Source organism: Ranitomeya imitator, chromosome 3 (genome assembly GCF_032444005.1).
Source record: "Ranitomeya imitator isolate aRanImi1 chromosome 3, aRanImi1.pri, whole genome shotgun sequence".
In the NCBI taxonomy this organism is placed as follows: Eukaryota; Metazoa; Chordata; class Amphibia; order Anura; family Dendrobatidae; genus Ranitomeya; species Ranitomeya imitator.
In genome coordinates, this window is record NC_091284.1 from 182137674 (window position 1) to 182154847 (window position 17174).

Genomic DNA, 17174 nt, shown 5'->3' on the forward strand with positions numbered 1-17174 from the left:
CAGCAAACGTCACAGTTGACACCCAGCTCTCACTGCTCCCAGCAGTTTAACCTCCTCAATGCCTGATCGTTGCCATGGTGACCCATGGTCGTCATGATGACATGAATGTCACCAAACAAGGGAGTTTGTTAGATCATGCTCAGAGTATGGTCTAACAAGCTTGTGTCAGTGCAGAACTGACACCTAAGGGTATGTGCCCATGATGCGAGTACCATGTCACAATGGCACAGCCCCTGAGGTCCCAAAACAGCAGAATCCTCCATAAGTGATCCCATTTTACAAACTACACCACTACTTAATTAATCTAGGGGTGCAGTGATCATATTGACATCACAGTGTGTCACAGAATTTTATACCATAGGGCGGTGTAGAAAAAATAATCACATTTTTACCACAAAAATTTGTTTTAGCCCCAGATTTTACATTCTCACAAATGGAAAATGGTAAAAGTGGCATGAAAACGTGTCACTCATTTTCAGCTGAATTTGGCAATACCCCATATGTGTATGTCCAGTACTGCTTAGCCATACAGGGAGACTCAGGAGGGAAGGAACGCTATTTGACTCTTGGAGTACAAATTATCATAGATTAGTTTGTGGACTCCATATACAGAGCCCCTAAGTGACAAAATAGCAGAATCCCCCTCAAGTGACCTTATTTGGAAAGTTACACCCCCCCCCGGTTATTTATCTACAGGCGTAGTGATGATTTTGACTCCATGGGTGTTTTCCAGAAAAAAAGCAGCAGTGAATGTTGCCGAATGAATATTGCAAATCTTCCATTGTAGCGCCCACTACATTGCAGACCAGTACACTGTGGTTAGACATACATGTACAAGGAACAAAAGTGACACCTAGAGATCCACAACCATTAAAAATTAATTAATGGGTTCAGTATGGATGAGAGTGTGAACCACTAGGATCAAATGGAAAACCAAAGAATGAAAAAGCCAAGGAGCGGTTAGATTATTGGTTTAATGTCAAGGGACAAATAGCTGATTGCGATATATGGCGGTTTTGGCGCCACACATCGCAATCAGCACACAACCTCTCCTGGTATGTACTTCCCTGCAATGAGCATTGTTCAATAATCATGTCATGTTTTCTACCCAATCTGTACAGGCTAGGTAATTCAATATTGCTCCACTGGAGCTGTCTGCCTATTACTTCCTAACCATTAATAATATGATTGGGTGTATATGCATGTATATGTGGCGCCCCAGGGTCCTGGTCATCACAGTAGCATTGCTTTCCTTACGGGGAGATTGATTTACGTTTGGAAGCGATGAAGGATATCTTATCAGGTAACCACCATACACACATGTTCACACTCCAGGCCACAAGGGGAACTTTTGATCCTATTTACTAGGTGACTCCCCTATATATATGGTGGTTTGGAGAGAAAGAGATTAGATTGTCAGAGAGACAGAAGAAAGCAGACCGACCTAGACGATCAGAAGGTCTGAAGGTGCCGTGTAGTCTGAAGTACTACAGCTCCTGGAAAGAGACATACAGAAAGCCAAACATTGTTCAGTGAGCATGAAGGAGAGCGAAGCACAGGAGAGTGATATCAGGGGAGACCAGCTAAGAGCAGGCCACCCCCTTCTGAGGCTCAGATATCCGGTAGCCAGACCACCGAGGTTGTAAAGACTCTATGACTTACATCAGAGACCGGCAGGACACCTGAACTGCAAGTTACCTGCCTGCCTTAATACCCAGGATGCACGGTGACACCTATAGAGCTCGGGGCATGCTAGAGTCCCTGTAAAAAGGCTCAAGTCACCAGTCATATGGGTTATGTCATATCCTATATGGGGGACAGAGAGAAGAACTGTGAGGACCTTATGTGAAGCCATAGGCAGTAAGAGACTACAACACAACCGCGCTAAAGGAAGGCTTTTAACGCCACCTGGTAAAGGGGACTCTGGATTTGCTTCCAAGCCAGCCGGACCCTGCCTGCCCTGTGATCTTTTACCCTGGACTGTGGCTGCCTGAAGTCTTCAGTAAACCAGGTAAAGAGACTGCAAACCTGTGTCCTTGTTCTTTGCTGCGCCATTCACCATCTTTCATCTACACACCGGGAGCCCTGGGGATACACTTCACCTGTGGGAAGTTATACCATCTAGCTGCCATAACATCACCCCAGAGGACCCCTTAAAGTAGCATTGGTCCCCACTGACCGAATACCACTGGTGGTGTCACGAATATAAACTTTATTCATTAAATCCCTTTAAAGACTTTCCCCTTTTACATGGGTGCCCAGTGCCATGGACCGGGTCGCCACCGTGACATCCCCCTAAGAACACCGGACCCGGCGGGCGACTTGGTTTTCCAGTACACTGCAGTGCCCATTCATTGTGCCTAGCGCATAGAGACATGCACACCGTAAAGTAAGCTGGCTCAAATTGCTATAGAAATGCCAAACAATTGGACGCTAAATGTGGTTTAGGCACACTGGGGCTCAGAAGAGAGGGGACCATTTGGATTTAGGAGCGCAGAATGTGCTAGATTTTTTGGGGGGCGCGAGGAGCCATAGCACTTTTCCAGAGCCTTTGTGCTACCAGTAACATGGAAGCTCCCTATATTTCAAATAACAAATAATGACCCTGAGAGGAGACTTGTTTTTTGTGGGAGTTGAAGCTTTTATAGTGGGCATTTCTTATAAGATTTTGGATCACATTTATCTGGCACTCTACGCTGAGCACTTACATCTGTACCTACATCTGGGTTTTCAATTAAGGCCGGCATCACACTACTGTAGAATACGGGCAAGTGCCCGTATTCTACCTCACCAACACCGGAGCTACCGCCTCACCAACACCGGAGCTACCGCCTCACCAACACCAGAGCTACCGCCTCACCAACACCAGAGCTACCGCCTCACCAACACCAGAGCTACCGCCTCACCAACACCGGAGCTACCGCCTCACCAACACCGGAGCTCCTGCAACCCTCAACCTACTGTCTCCTTCCCCATAATCCTGTAGAATGTAAGCCCGCAAGGGCAGGGTCCTCGCCCCTCTGTATCAGTCCGTCATTGTTAGTTTGTTTACTGTATGTGATATTTGTAACTTGTATGTAACCCCTTCTCATGTACAGCACCATGGAATCAATGGTGCTATATAAATAAATAATAATAATAATAATAATAATAAAAGTGCTATGCGAGAAAATATTGCATAGCACTCGGACCAGTGTTAATCTATGGGGCAGCTCGCATCACCATATTTTTTCTCAGGCGTATTTGGCATGCGTGTAAAATCGCAGCATGCTGCCATTGTAAGCGTATATCGTCCGAGACTTGCCAATGCAAGCCTATGGGTATGAGAAAAACTCAGACGCCACACGGACCATCCGTCTAGCTTGCGACAAATATGCACACATTTTCCTTTAAGCAGCAGGACTCCGTCTTTTCAGGTGTGCACAAAACCGCACTTTTATGCACGCTTTAAAAGACAGACACCGCTGGATCACATGCCAGATGGCATCCACAGTGTCTCCATTTTCCTCATTATAAGGAATCTTCCATCATTGGTTTCGTCTGAATCCCGAATTTCAGAGATTTACATGGAAACACCCGTGTAATTGTTCAGTTTAGAGCCCAGAATAAATATAAGCCAAGGCTTACAGCGATCTTTGAGAGGCTGAATGAACAAATCAGCAGCAGGTCAAGAGATGGTTTTATTTATTTTTTATGTTGTTCACCATGCGATATAAGTGATCACTAGTGATGAGCGAACTTGATCGCCACTACTCGTTACTTGAACGAGTATCACTGTACTCGGTATACTTGGCGAGCTCCGAGCATTTTCGGGATTACTCGGTGGGAACTCGGGTCTCCACCCTGCATTTTTGGCGATCTTTAGAGACCGAATCAACATGCAGGGATTGTCTGCCAGGCACTGTAATGCAGTGATTGACTGGCCGCACAGCATCATCAGGGATATAATAGACTGGATGCCGCCCTGCTCGGTGCATTCAGCTCCGGAATAAGACAGTGTAGGCAGAGCTGCTGAGATAGGGTCAGATTTGGGGATTTCTTAGTCAGTGTGGGTCTACCATCCTAAACTACCCAAATCAGCATAATTTAAGAAGGTTTTAACTAAGTAGTGGGCACCATTTTAAGGAATTTCAACTCCCTGACTGCATATTTGTTAAAATTTCTCTAACCCAACTGGTATAAGGTGATGAAGGTAGTAGATCCCCTTTTAGCGATATACAAACCATATCGGCTTAATAAAAGGGACTTTACATTTCTTTTTCAAACAATAGTGGCATAAATTCTTGCTAATTGTGAAGATTAAATTGCACATTGCATTCAATGATTACAGTTCACTTTGATAAGGATTGGTACGCAGCTGGTGTTCAGTTCACAGTAAACCAAACTATATGCTTCATGGTTGCAATACACTCTTGGTGGTGGAGTTCCTCTTGTTGCTTGCTGATTACATTGTTTCATGGAGCATTTTAAAATTCTTTTTCATATGTCTTTCATACATGTATGAACTTTAGAGCTACCACATTTCAGTGTCATTTTCAGAAAGATCATTTCATTTATCTGAAATAAAGTAGATAACATAGAACCACTGACATAAAAAAATTTTCCCAGCTCAGATAACCCCTAATATGATTCACATTTAGTTGATTTCAATATGGGACCAAAGCAACCAGGCCACAACATATGCAATTTTGTAAGTCACTGCTTGCACCTCACAAAGATATGTCTTGCCCAGCTATAACCTTTTTTGGGTTGATGACTTCACAACCCAATTACATTGGCTCGCATCTGGCACCCAGCAGATGTCCCAGGGCTGACCTTTCCCAAGACTGAACATACTCTCAATCCATATGTGTTCATCAATATCACCAAGAGACTAAGACAATCACAGCCTACCAATCTATAGTGACAAAATCTCTCACTTCACTATCTGATTACTGCTGAAGTTGCATGAGTCTTGCTAGTTGTCATCATGATGAAACTTCTTTATTGACCCTCTGCCAAGTTATTTCAAAAGCTTCTCATTGCTCACTCTGGCATCGAATGTAAAAAATGGATGGTTCAACAATGCTCCTTTAACCTTTCTCGTGCATCGTGTTCACTATGGCATGAAGTGAGTTTGTAAATTCTGGGTCAACATGAGCACTAGAGTGTAGGATAAATTACTAAAATGCCATCCAATACTGACAAATATATCCTAGAAGTGTTGAAATTATTGGTATGATAACAAAACTGATGAACAGCCTTTGGAGGCATACTTTTGCCGAGGATATCATATAGGACAAATAATGGGTGAATTGCAATAATTTCAACTGGACTGAGAAGAGCAGCCCTGAGCAGAGTGCTCCCTTTTATGATGTCTAAAAGCTAAATGTTCTTTGGGTCAAGAGTTTTTTTAAGGTTCTATATATAAGATCCATATAGCATACATAATATATTATTTAGAATAGAAAATTAACTTCATGTTTCCATAAGTTCATGCTTTCCATTTTTACATTGACGTTAAGAATAATTGAAGCAGCAAGACATCAATCTGTACAAACGTTGTGATTAACGCCATAAATCTCCCAAGCACAGAGGTCTATTTGTGTGCTGTACCTATTAAACACACCAGGACAGACGCCAAAGATAAGAGTGCAATGAAAGCTTATTTTTTACTGAATTCTGTCTTGAATATCAACTACCGATATAAACCAACAGCCACAGGAAATTATTGAATTGAATTTCCAACATTGAACTTGACCAGCTGGAATATAGAAATAAGCAAGGACAAAAATATGTAAGATGAAAAGTGTTAACAATTACTGACATGCTGAGTAAAAATCAAAGGTGGAAAGTACGTAAGGAGGATTATAACTAATGTTATACATACTAATAATATACAAATTTTAGCGGTTGATACATATTGTGTTTTGAGAATATACACATACTGTATATGTTACTGGCTGAAGAGTATATACTGTATCTTCATTTTCTTTCATAAGCAGCAACACAATTCACATAAATATTATTTCAAAAAATTTCCTAGGACGTTTGACCACTATCTAGTTTATGCGTTTAAGGCTCACCATGTAGCTGACTTCACCTGCTCTTCCCAAAACTGCAATCAATTCCTAGACCAAAATATACTTTTTGAAATGAAGTCTTCTCAATTGCAAAATAAGCAGTCCAAACCTTAAACCTTGGCCTGCCCTAATGGATTGGAGAAATCTTGGGATTAACAGAGTTGGTTAGTTTGGAGAGGTTAGGGAAATATTTTGGTAAGCAACAATACTGGAAAATGGATCACTCAAATAATTCTCAGAAATGCTATTAAAAAGAGCTTGGAAAAGATAGACAGGTTATGCCAGGTGTGCATCCTTTCGACACTTTGGAAGTGGTTCTTATCTCTTGGATATAATAGCACCACATGACAAGAATGCAAGAGTAGACAATACAATGCACCAAGATAAATTGGAGACTGAGCCCAATTATGCAATTGTGGAGGGCAAATGGTGCAAAATCTAACCTGAGCCCAATTGTGCAATTGTGGAGGGCAAATGGTGCAAAATCTTGAGTAAAATCCAACAGCTAGCAATGTGTGAAACTCATAGATTAACTCAGTCATAAATAATACACACATTATTTACAGTGGCATGTAAAAGTCTGGACACCCCTGGTGAAAATTACTGTTATTGTGAACAGTTAAGCAAGGTGAAGATCTAATGATCTCTAAATGGCCTAAAGTTAAAGATGACCCAATTCCTTTGTATTTTAGGCAAAAAAAATATATTTTTTCATCTTTTACATTTTCAAATTTCCAAAATGAAAATGGGTCGATGCAAAGGCTTGGGCACCCTGCATTGTTAGTATAAAGTAGCACCCCCTTTGAAAATGTTACAACTTGTAAATGCTTTTTGCAGCCAGCCAATAACTCTTATCTCTTGTTTAAGGGATTTTCATCCATTCTTCCTTGGAAAATTCTTCCAATTCTGTGAGGTTACAGGCTCATCGTGCATGTACTTTGTATTTTATTTAAAATTATATCTATTGATGTTTTAATAATAAAACAAAAAACAATATTTAAAGGGATAAAGTTAAAGACAAAAGAGGAAAAATGAAAGAGATGTAAAAAAATAAAAATGAGAGGTACATACAGACTCAGAAAATAAGCGTGAAAGAGAAAAAAGAAAAACAAAACAAAATCAAACAATAACAACAACAGAGATCCCTATGAATCTTGGGAAGAAAGTAAACAAGCGTACATTATATTATCCTAACCTAAAAAAATACAGTAATAATTAGAGATGACCGAACTTGTTCGGAAAACGTTTGCCAATTTCAAATTCGACAAGAAAGTTGCACATTCGGATTCCCGAGCATTTTCCTCAAAATTGGCAAAATTCAGCCAAAGTTCGGTAAATTATCGAGTTTCCACTAATGCTTTTGTTAGGACTTTGGCTAGGATAGTGGTGCTGTATGATGAGTGGGGGGTATGAGTGGGAGTGTTTGATGAAGGGAGGAAGTAGGGAAAGGTCAGAAGAGCGGCGGACTGTTCTTTTTTTTTATTAACTGAATGTGTGGAGCGTCCGGAAGCCAATCAGGGCACAGAAGCCTTCCACAATGTCCAGATACAAGTGCTTGTGTCATTGTCTGCGGACGTCACATGTCCCACTCCAAATAAAAAGCGCACATGTGGATTCAGCACCATTTTGTCAGTGTAAGGCCGGTGTCACACTAGAGAGAAATACAGACGAGGGAGATGTGCCAAAACAATGCATTGCACTTGGACCAATGTTTCTCTATGGGGCAGCTTCCATCAGCCGTATATTTCTCGGCCGTATTTTGCGGGCTGAGAAAATTGTAGCATGCTGCAATTGTCAGCGTATTACTACAAAAATACACCAATGCAAGTCTATGGGGGCGAGAAAAATACCGATTACACATGAACCATGCGTGTGACTTGCGAGAAATAGAAAGAGAAAGTTTCCTAGGTGACAGGAAATGGGCCAAGCCATTATCAGGAAGCTTAGACATGCTAATTAGCTCAAAAAACGTTACTGACATCCCGGAAGAACGCCTCCACGGAGTCCTGCAGCATGTCTTCATTCATCAATGTAGAGATGCTAATCGTTCCGGTCCAAGAAAGGCCTGAGCTTTGGGACCAAAAGGATGCATATTATTCCAACTAGGCCAGAAAAGAGGTGGCATGGAGGAGGATCTGTGGGCTACATTTTGCAGATTTTGCAGACCGTCCACGTGAGGGACAGCAACAAATAAGTAAGTTCACTCATGTTTTGAAAATATTAACTACACTAAATAACACGTTTTCACAGTATCCCCTTAAATCCTATTATGTGGTTTTCTATTCTATTAGAAGTAATTAAGATTATGTTTAGAAAATACAGCTTACTAGGCCACGTGACTATGTAAAATCTCAATAAACTTGTGGATCCAATGTGCACAATGTCCTTATACATTATTATTGTCTGTTATTGCAGTGGAAGATGTTATGAGACGCTGGCGCAGCATCCGTGACCAATATAGGGGGGAACGTCTGCAGCGGGCCAGGAATGGAAATTTGCCCTCCTGAAGTTTAGTTTCCTTGTAACCCCTCTATTACACATCTTTTTAAAGGATACATGAAAACTTATTATTTTGTGATCGCTATTCCCCAAGTGACCCCCAACCCTTATATTTGCTATGCGGTCTGGCCTGTTGGTTAATATTAGGTCTAGCAGTGCGCCCCTTCTTGTTGGGTACTGAACCAGTTGTGAAAGGTAATTGTCTCTCATAGTTTCCTTTCCTTTCCTTTTTTGTGTCCGTCCCACTTGCGCTATATATATATATATATATATATATATATATATACAGTGGGGCAAAAAAGTATTTAGTCAGTCAGCAATAGTGCAAGTTCCACCACTTAAAAAGATGAGAGGCGTCTGTAATTTACATCATAGGTAGACCTCAACTATGGGAGACAAACTGAGAAAAAAAAAATCCAGAAAATCACATTGTCTGTTTTTTTAACATTTTATTTGCATATTATGGTGGAAAATAAGTATTTGGTCAGAAACAAACAATCAAGATTTCTGGCTCTCACAGACCTGTAACTTCTTCTTTAAGAGTCTCCTCTTTCCTCCACTCATTACCTGTAGTAATGGCACCTGTTTAAAATTGTTATCAGTATAAAAAGACACCTGTGCACACCATCAAACAGTCTGACTCCAAACTCCACTATGGTGAAGACAAAAGAGCTGTCAAAGGACACCAGAAACAAAATTGTAGCCCTGCACCAGGCTGGGAAGACTGAATCTGCAATAGCCAACCAGCTTGGAGTGAAGAAATCAACAGTGGGAGCAATAATTAGAAAATGGAAGACATACAAGACCACTGATAATCTCCCTCGATCTGGGGCTCCACGCAAAATCCCACCCCGTGGGGTCAGAATGATCACAAGAACGGTGAGCAAAAATCCCAGAACCACGCGGGGGGACCTAGTGAATGAACTGCAGAGAGCTGGGACCAATGTAACAAGGCCTACCATAAGTAACACACTACGCCACCATGGACTCAGATCCTGCAGTGCCAGACGTGTCCCACTGCTTAAGCCAGTATATGTCCAGGCCCATCTGAAGTTTGCTAGAGAGCATTTGGATGATCCAGAGGAGTTTTGGGAGAATGTCCTATGGTCTGATGAAACCAAACTGGAACTGTTTGGTAGAAACACAACTTGTCGTGTTTGGAGGAAAAAGAATACTGAGTTGCATCCATCAAACACCATACCTACTGTAAAGCATGGTGGTGGAAACATCATGCTTTGGGGCTGTTTCTCTGCAAAGGGGCCAGGACGACTGATCCGGGTACATGAAAGAATGAATGGGGCCATGTATCATGAGATTTTGAGTGCAAATCTCCTTCCATCAGCAAGGGCATTGAAGATGAAACGTGGCTGGGTCTTTCAACATGACAATGATCCAAAGCACACCGCCAGGACAACGAAGGAGTGGCTTCGTAAGAAGCATTTCAAGGTCCTGGAGTGACCTAGCCAATCTCCAGATCTCAACCCTATAGAAAACCTTTGGAGGGAGTTGAAAGTCCGTGTTGCCAAGCGAAAAGCCAAAAACATCACTGCTCTAGAGGAGATCTGCATGGAGGAATGGGCCAACATACCAACAACAGTGTGTGGCAACCTTGTGAAGACTTACAGAAAACGTTTGACCTCTGTCATTCCCAACAAAGGATATATTACAAAGTATTGAGATGAAATTTTGTTTCTGACCAAATACTTATTTTCCACCATAATATGCAAATAAAATGTTAAAAAAACAGACAATGTGATTTTCTGGATTTTTTTTTCTCAGTTTGTCTCCCATAGTTGAGGTCTACCTATGATGTAAATTACAGACGCCTCTCATCTTTTTAAGTGGTGGAACTTGCACTATTGCTGACTGACTAAATACTTTTTTGCCCCACTGTGTGTGTATATATATATATATATATATATATATATATATATTTTTTTTTTTATACCTATATGTTTTTTTAAAAAGCATAAACTTTGTATTGGTCTCCAAGTACAGGCATACTTCTTTAGTGCCATTTTTTTGCCAAATTAAATTCAATAAAGGCATTTTACACTTTATTGTACTTCTGTTTTGTTTATTTTAAGTTTATTGATATATACAAATATTTCTCTCTCATTATATTTTTTATATATTTTTATGTTTTTGATCTCTATATGCAGGGTTCTTTGTTGTTTTTTCAGTCCTCCGAAAGGTCTGTCATTCATTATTTGTAGCGGTCACTCTTTCTTTATTTTGAATTTTTATATTCTTATTATATTTGGTATTTCCACCATGTGTAGTAAAGAATTGGACTGCTACTTTTTCTTTGTCACATCACTACCTGTGCCTGGTACCCTGGACTGTGGCCTGCTAACAATAGTAAACCAGGTAAAGACTTTACAACTTGTGTCCTCCCCTTATTCGTCAGCATACACAATCTTTGGCCACACACCTTGGGAGCCCTGGGGACCCCACCTCACCTGTGGGAAGCGTCACCATCTAGCCACCATATCATCACTTCAGAGGACCCCTTTAAGTGGCGTCGGTCCCTACTGACCGAGAACCACAGGTGGCATCACGAACAACTCTCCCTAAAAGACCTTTCCCCTTTAAGTGAGCGCCCAGGGCCATGGACCTGATCACAGCCACCGTGACATCCCCTTTCAGAGCGACCGGACCCAGTACCGAGTACTCTGCTGCCCTGGTGGGCAACTCAACAGCATCAGCCCTACTGTTCCTCTGGAAGTCTCCTCCCAGCCTGCTGACATATCCTGCCGTGGGCGACGAAGGCGAGAGATCTCTGCCTCTGATACCAGGAGGCATGTTGACACGGGGGGTTCTCAACTACCTGTCCAGGGCTGCCCAGGATGAGGGTGAGGAGGCATATTCCCGCATTCTGACCCGGTACCTTAGTCCCCCTACCCCGTGAGTTGAGACTATATGTGCGAGGATCAATACAGATCCTCATTGATGCATGTACACCACCCAATACCCCATATGAGGTCTTTGAATTCTTGAGAGGTGGCAGCTGTAACCCTGTAACCTGCTGAGACTTCAACCAAACCCACAAGTGCATGCTCAACATGGATCTGACGCACCTCCTCCACGGGTGCCTACACCTCAACCCATTCCCCCCAATACTAACCGTGGCCACAACAGGCCTAAATGGCATCCTATAACCAACCTGCCCAATATGGCCACTTGTACAGACCCAGTATTGGAGGCTGGTCCCAGCCTGGGTTTGGATGACATGGCCATATTGGGGGTATGAGTCACGTGGGTTCCACAATCCCCAGGAGTCTCATCTCCAATTTCCATATGGTCACTTTGCAACTCAGCAATTTGACCTTGGACACAACATACAGCATGGCCAAGATTATGCACCCACACAGGGTGAAGGACAATTTGGACAACAAAGCCAGCAAGAAAGAGAGGCTGGACTCCCACCATAACCTCCACCAACTTTCCAAAATCTATAATTTTGTTTTGGTATTTGATTTTGCTGTTGCAAAATAATATGTTTGTTTTATTTTTATGTGTAACTACATTTAAAAAATGTGTATGGCCACATTTCTATGTCCATAAAAGCCATATGACTACAATATGGTATTAATCAAAAAATATAATGTTTTACCTTTATAAAAAAGTTTGAAATGCCAATTTTTGTCTCTTCTTACAATTATTAAGCCAAGGTACCAAAATGACAAAACAAAACATATATTACATAAATCAATTGAAGATACACAACAACTTAAATAAAAAAAATATATTTATATACACAAACATTTTAAACTTATAACATACAGTACAGACCAAAAGTTTGGACACACCTTCTCATTTAAAGATTTTTCTGCATTTTCATGACTATGAAAATTGTAAATTCACACTGAAGGCATCAAAACTATGAATTAACACATGTGGAATTACATACTTAACAAAAAAGTGTGAAACAACTGAAATATGTCTTATGTTCTAGGTTCTTCAAAGAAGCCACATTTTGCTTTGATGTCTGCTTTGCACACTCTTGGCATTCTCTTGATGAGCTTCAAGAGGTAGTCACCGGAAATGGTTTTCACTTCACAGGTGTGCCCTGTCAGGTTTAATAAATGGGATTTCTTGCCTTATAAATGGGGTTTTGACCATCAGTTGTGTTGAGCAGAAGTCTGGTGGATACCCAGCTGATTGTCCTACTGAATAGACTGTTAGAATTTGTATTATGGCAAGAAAAAAGCAGCTAAGTAAAGGAAAACGAGTGGCCATCATTACTTTAAGAAATGAAGGTCAGTCAGTCTGAAAAATTTTGAAAACTTTGAAAGTGTCCTCAAGTGTAGTTGCAAAAACCATCAAGCGCTACAAAGAAACTTGCTCACATGAGGACTGCCCCAGGAAAGGAAGACCAAGAGTCACCTCTGCTTCTGAGGATAAGTTTATCCGAGACACCAGCCTCAGAAATCGCAGGTTAACAGCAGCTCAGATTAGAGACCAGGTCAATGCCACACAGAGTTCTAGCAGCAGACTCATCTCTACAACAACTGTAAAGAGGAGACTTTGTGCAGCAGGCCTTCATGATAAAATAGCTGCTAGGAAACCCCTGCTAAGGACAGGCAACAAGCAGAAGAGACTTGTTGGGGTTAAAAAACACAAGGAATGGACATTAGACCAGTGGAAATCTGTGCTTTGGTCTGATGAGTCCTAATTTTAAATATTTGATTCCAACCACCGTGTCTTTGTGCGACGCAGAAAAGTTGAACAGATGGACTCTACATGCCTGGTTAATTGAAAGGCCTCATCTGCAACAAGGACATAAGGCACAGATTCTTGATTGGAGCCTGGAAGCTGACGTTGTGGTTGTAGGTCCAATTGGTTATTGTGCAACCCTCTAGAGTCTCCAGTTCTCCCATAGGCCCCAATGACTACAATTATAAACCTGTAGTGACTGTCAACCAGTGCCAACAACACTACAGAAAAATATTGTTTATAATTATAGAATTGGGAGCCTGAGTTCGGCGGCTTGCGCACAAGGATGTGCTTCCCATCAAAGGATCCAATACAATTGGGAAATTGACATTGCTCCTCAAATCCACAGGCAAACCACAACCAGTCTTCCATCTTGGGCACATTCATGACCACTTGATGAAGTCTGGACCAGATAACTGAACAGGTAGACTGGACTATGTCTGAGATTGTAGACCTCCCAATCAAAAATTCATGATGGAGTGCTGCATAGGAAAGATCAGCTGTCAGGAAGCTAAAAAAATAAAAAAAATCTTTAAAACTGTTTGAAGGTTTTAAAACATTCATATAGAGCAGGGGTCCCCAACTCCAGTCCTCAAGGCCCACCAACATGTCATGTTTTCAGGATTTCCTTAGTCTTGCCCAGGTAATAATTGCATCACCTGTGCAATGCAAAGGAAATCCTGAAAACATGACCTGTTAGTGGGCCTTGAGGACTGGAGTTGGGGACCCCTGATATAGAGCACGAGTATTGTGTGGAACTAACAAGCCAGGCTATCAATACCTTAAAAAATTGACATTGACTATGTGAATTTAACATTAAGAACATATTCTTATTACTAAGAGTAGAGATTTTAGATATATAAATAATAAATCAACAGCAGCTGGTAAGCAGAACTAGATAAGACATTTAGAGACACATCATCAACATAGACTATGAGGAGGAGGAATACATACCGTAACGTAAGGGGAAGATGCTCCTCAACAGATATACATTTACGCATCCCGGTGTCCTGAAAGGTGATCCCAGGGTGCACTGTCTCCAACAAAATATCAAAGGTGGCAAGGCTCATGCGACAATATTGATAAAACATGTCGGTATGTGTCCGCAGAGATGAATACAGATGGTGGAAATGGCCTTTAGTGAGGCGTTGCCTCAAAAGCGGATGGGCCCACATTCGTCTGCTCCTCGGATCCACTATTACTGGGTATGGCTGCCCAAAGCGGCGTGACAAAATCCAGTTGCATAGGACACGCTCAGTTGGGGTGAACCTTAGTATGTCTGTCATGTTGCCAACAAACCACAAATACACCAAAACAAGCACAGCAACAAAATGGCTATATTGGAGGCTACCACCTGTTGTAGAGGCAATAAATAGGGTTGCTGATGATGATTTAAATTATTTTCAGGTCTCAAAACCATTAAATGTCCATTTTGGAAGGTTGAGAGAAAAAAACGATATACGGAAGACATACCGATGACATACGGAAGATTACAGGCACAAAATACGCAGCCACACCTTGCCAATGGATGACATAGGGATCACTGTTCAGGGAACATTTCTGTGTATTAGGACTGTTAAAAACGGACCGTATTTTTATACGTTATCTCTGACCCCTGCCTAACAGTGTAGTGAGGCTGATGCTGCTGCAAGTAGTTAGATAGTTAGCTAGGTGGTTTATTGTCAGCTAGTTTTGTAGATAGGATCCTGTGTCAAATCAACCTTTTAGCATATAAATCCTTTGTACAAATTGTGTGGCCCAGCCAGCAGTCCACATTTCAGCATCAAAATCCATTGTGCTAATTTTGTAGTCCAGACATCAGTCCACATTTCAGCATCTAAATCCTTAGTGCTAATTGTGTGGTCCATACACCAGACCACATTGCAGCATCTAAATCCTTAGTGCTAATTGTGTGGTCCAGACACCAGACCACATTGCAGCATCTAAGGGTACCGTCACACTATAACATTTCGATCGCTACGACGGTACGATTCGTGACGTTCCAGCGATATCGTTACGATATCGCTGTGTCTGACACGCAGCAGCGATCAGGGATCCTGCTGAGAATCGTACGTCGTCGTTTTGAAAATATTAACTACACTAAATAACACGTTTTCACAGTATCCCCTTAAATCCTATTATGTGGTTTTCTATTCTATTAGAAGTAATTAAGATTATGTTTAGAAAATACAGCTTACTAGGCCACGTGACTATGTAAAATCTCAATAAACTTGTGGATCCAATGTGCACAATGTCCTTATACATTATTATTGTCTGTTATTGCAGTGGAAGATGTTATGAGACGCTGGCGCAGCATCCGTGACCAATATAGGGGGGAACGTCTGCAGCGGGCCAGGAATGGAAATTTGCCCTCCTGAAGTTTAGTTTCCTTGTAACCCCTCTATTACACATCTTTTTAAAGGATACATGAAAACTTATTATTTTGTGATCGCTATTCCCCAAGTGACCCCCAACCCTTATATTTGCTATGCGGTCTGGCCTGTTGGTTAATATTAGGTCTAGCAGTGCCCCCCTTCTTGTTGGGTACTGAACCAGTTGTGAAAGGTAATTGTCTCTCATAGTTTCCTTTCCTTTCCTTTTTTGTGTCCGTCCCACTTGCGCTATATATATATATATATATATATATATATATATATATACAGTGGGGCAAAAAAGTATTTAGTCAGTCAGCAATAGTGCAAGTTCCACCACTTAAAAAGATGAGAGGCGTCTGTAATTTACATCATAGGTAGACCTCAACTATGGGAGACAAACTGAGAAAAAAAAAATCCAGAAAATCACATTGTCTGTTTTTTTAACATTTTATTTGCATATTATGGTGGAAAATAAGTATTTGGTCAGAAACAAACAATCAAGATTTCTGGCTCTCACAGACCTGTAACTTCTTCTTTAAGAGTCTCCTCTTTCCTCCACTCATTACCTGTAGTAATGGCACCTGTTTAAAATTGTTATCAGTATAAAAAGACACCTGTGCACACCATCAAACAGTCTGACTCCAAACTCCACTATGGTGAAGACAAAAGAGCTGTCAAAGGACACCAGAAACAAAATTGTAGCCCTGCACCAGGCTGGGAAGACTGAATCTGCAATAGCCAACCAGCTTGGAGTGAAGAAATCAACAGTGGGAGCAATAATTAGAAAATGGAAGACATACAAGACCACTGATAATCTCCCTCGATCTGGGGCTCCACGCAAAATCCCACCCCGTGGGGTCAGAATGATCACAAGAACGGTGAGCAAAAATCCCAGAACCACGCGGGGGGACCTAGTGAATGAACTGCAGAGAGCTGGGACCAATGTAACAAGGCCTACCATAAGTAACACACTACGCCACCATGGACTCAGATCCTGCAGTGCCAGACGTGTCCCACTGCTTAAGCCAGTATATGTCCAGGCCCATCTGAAGTTTGCTAGAGAGCATTTGGATGATCCAGAGGAGTTTTGGGAGAATGTCCTATGGTCTGATGAAACCAAACTGGAACTGTTTGGTAGAAACACAACTTGTCGTGTTTGGAGGAAAAAGAATACTGAGTTGCATCCATCAAACACCATACCTACTGTAAAGCATGGTGGTGGAAACATCATGCTTTGGGGCTGTTTCTCTGCAAAGGGGCCAGGACGACTGATCCGGGTACATGAAAGAATGAATGGGGCCATGTATCATGAGATTTTGAGTGCAAATCTCCTTCCATCAGCAAGGGCATTGAAGATGAAACGTGGCTGGGTCTTTCAACATGACAATGATCCAAAGCACACCGCCAGGACAACGAAGGAGTGGCTTCGTAAGAAGCATTTCAAGGTCCTGGAGTGACCTAGCCAATCTCCAGATCTCAACCCTATAGAAAACCTTTGGAGGGAGTTGAAAGTCCGTGT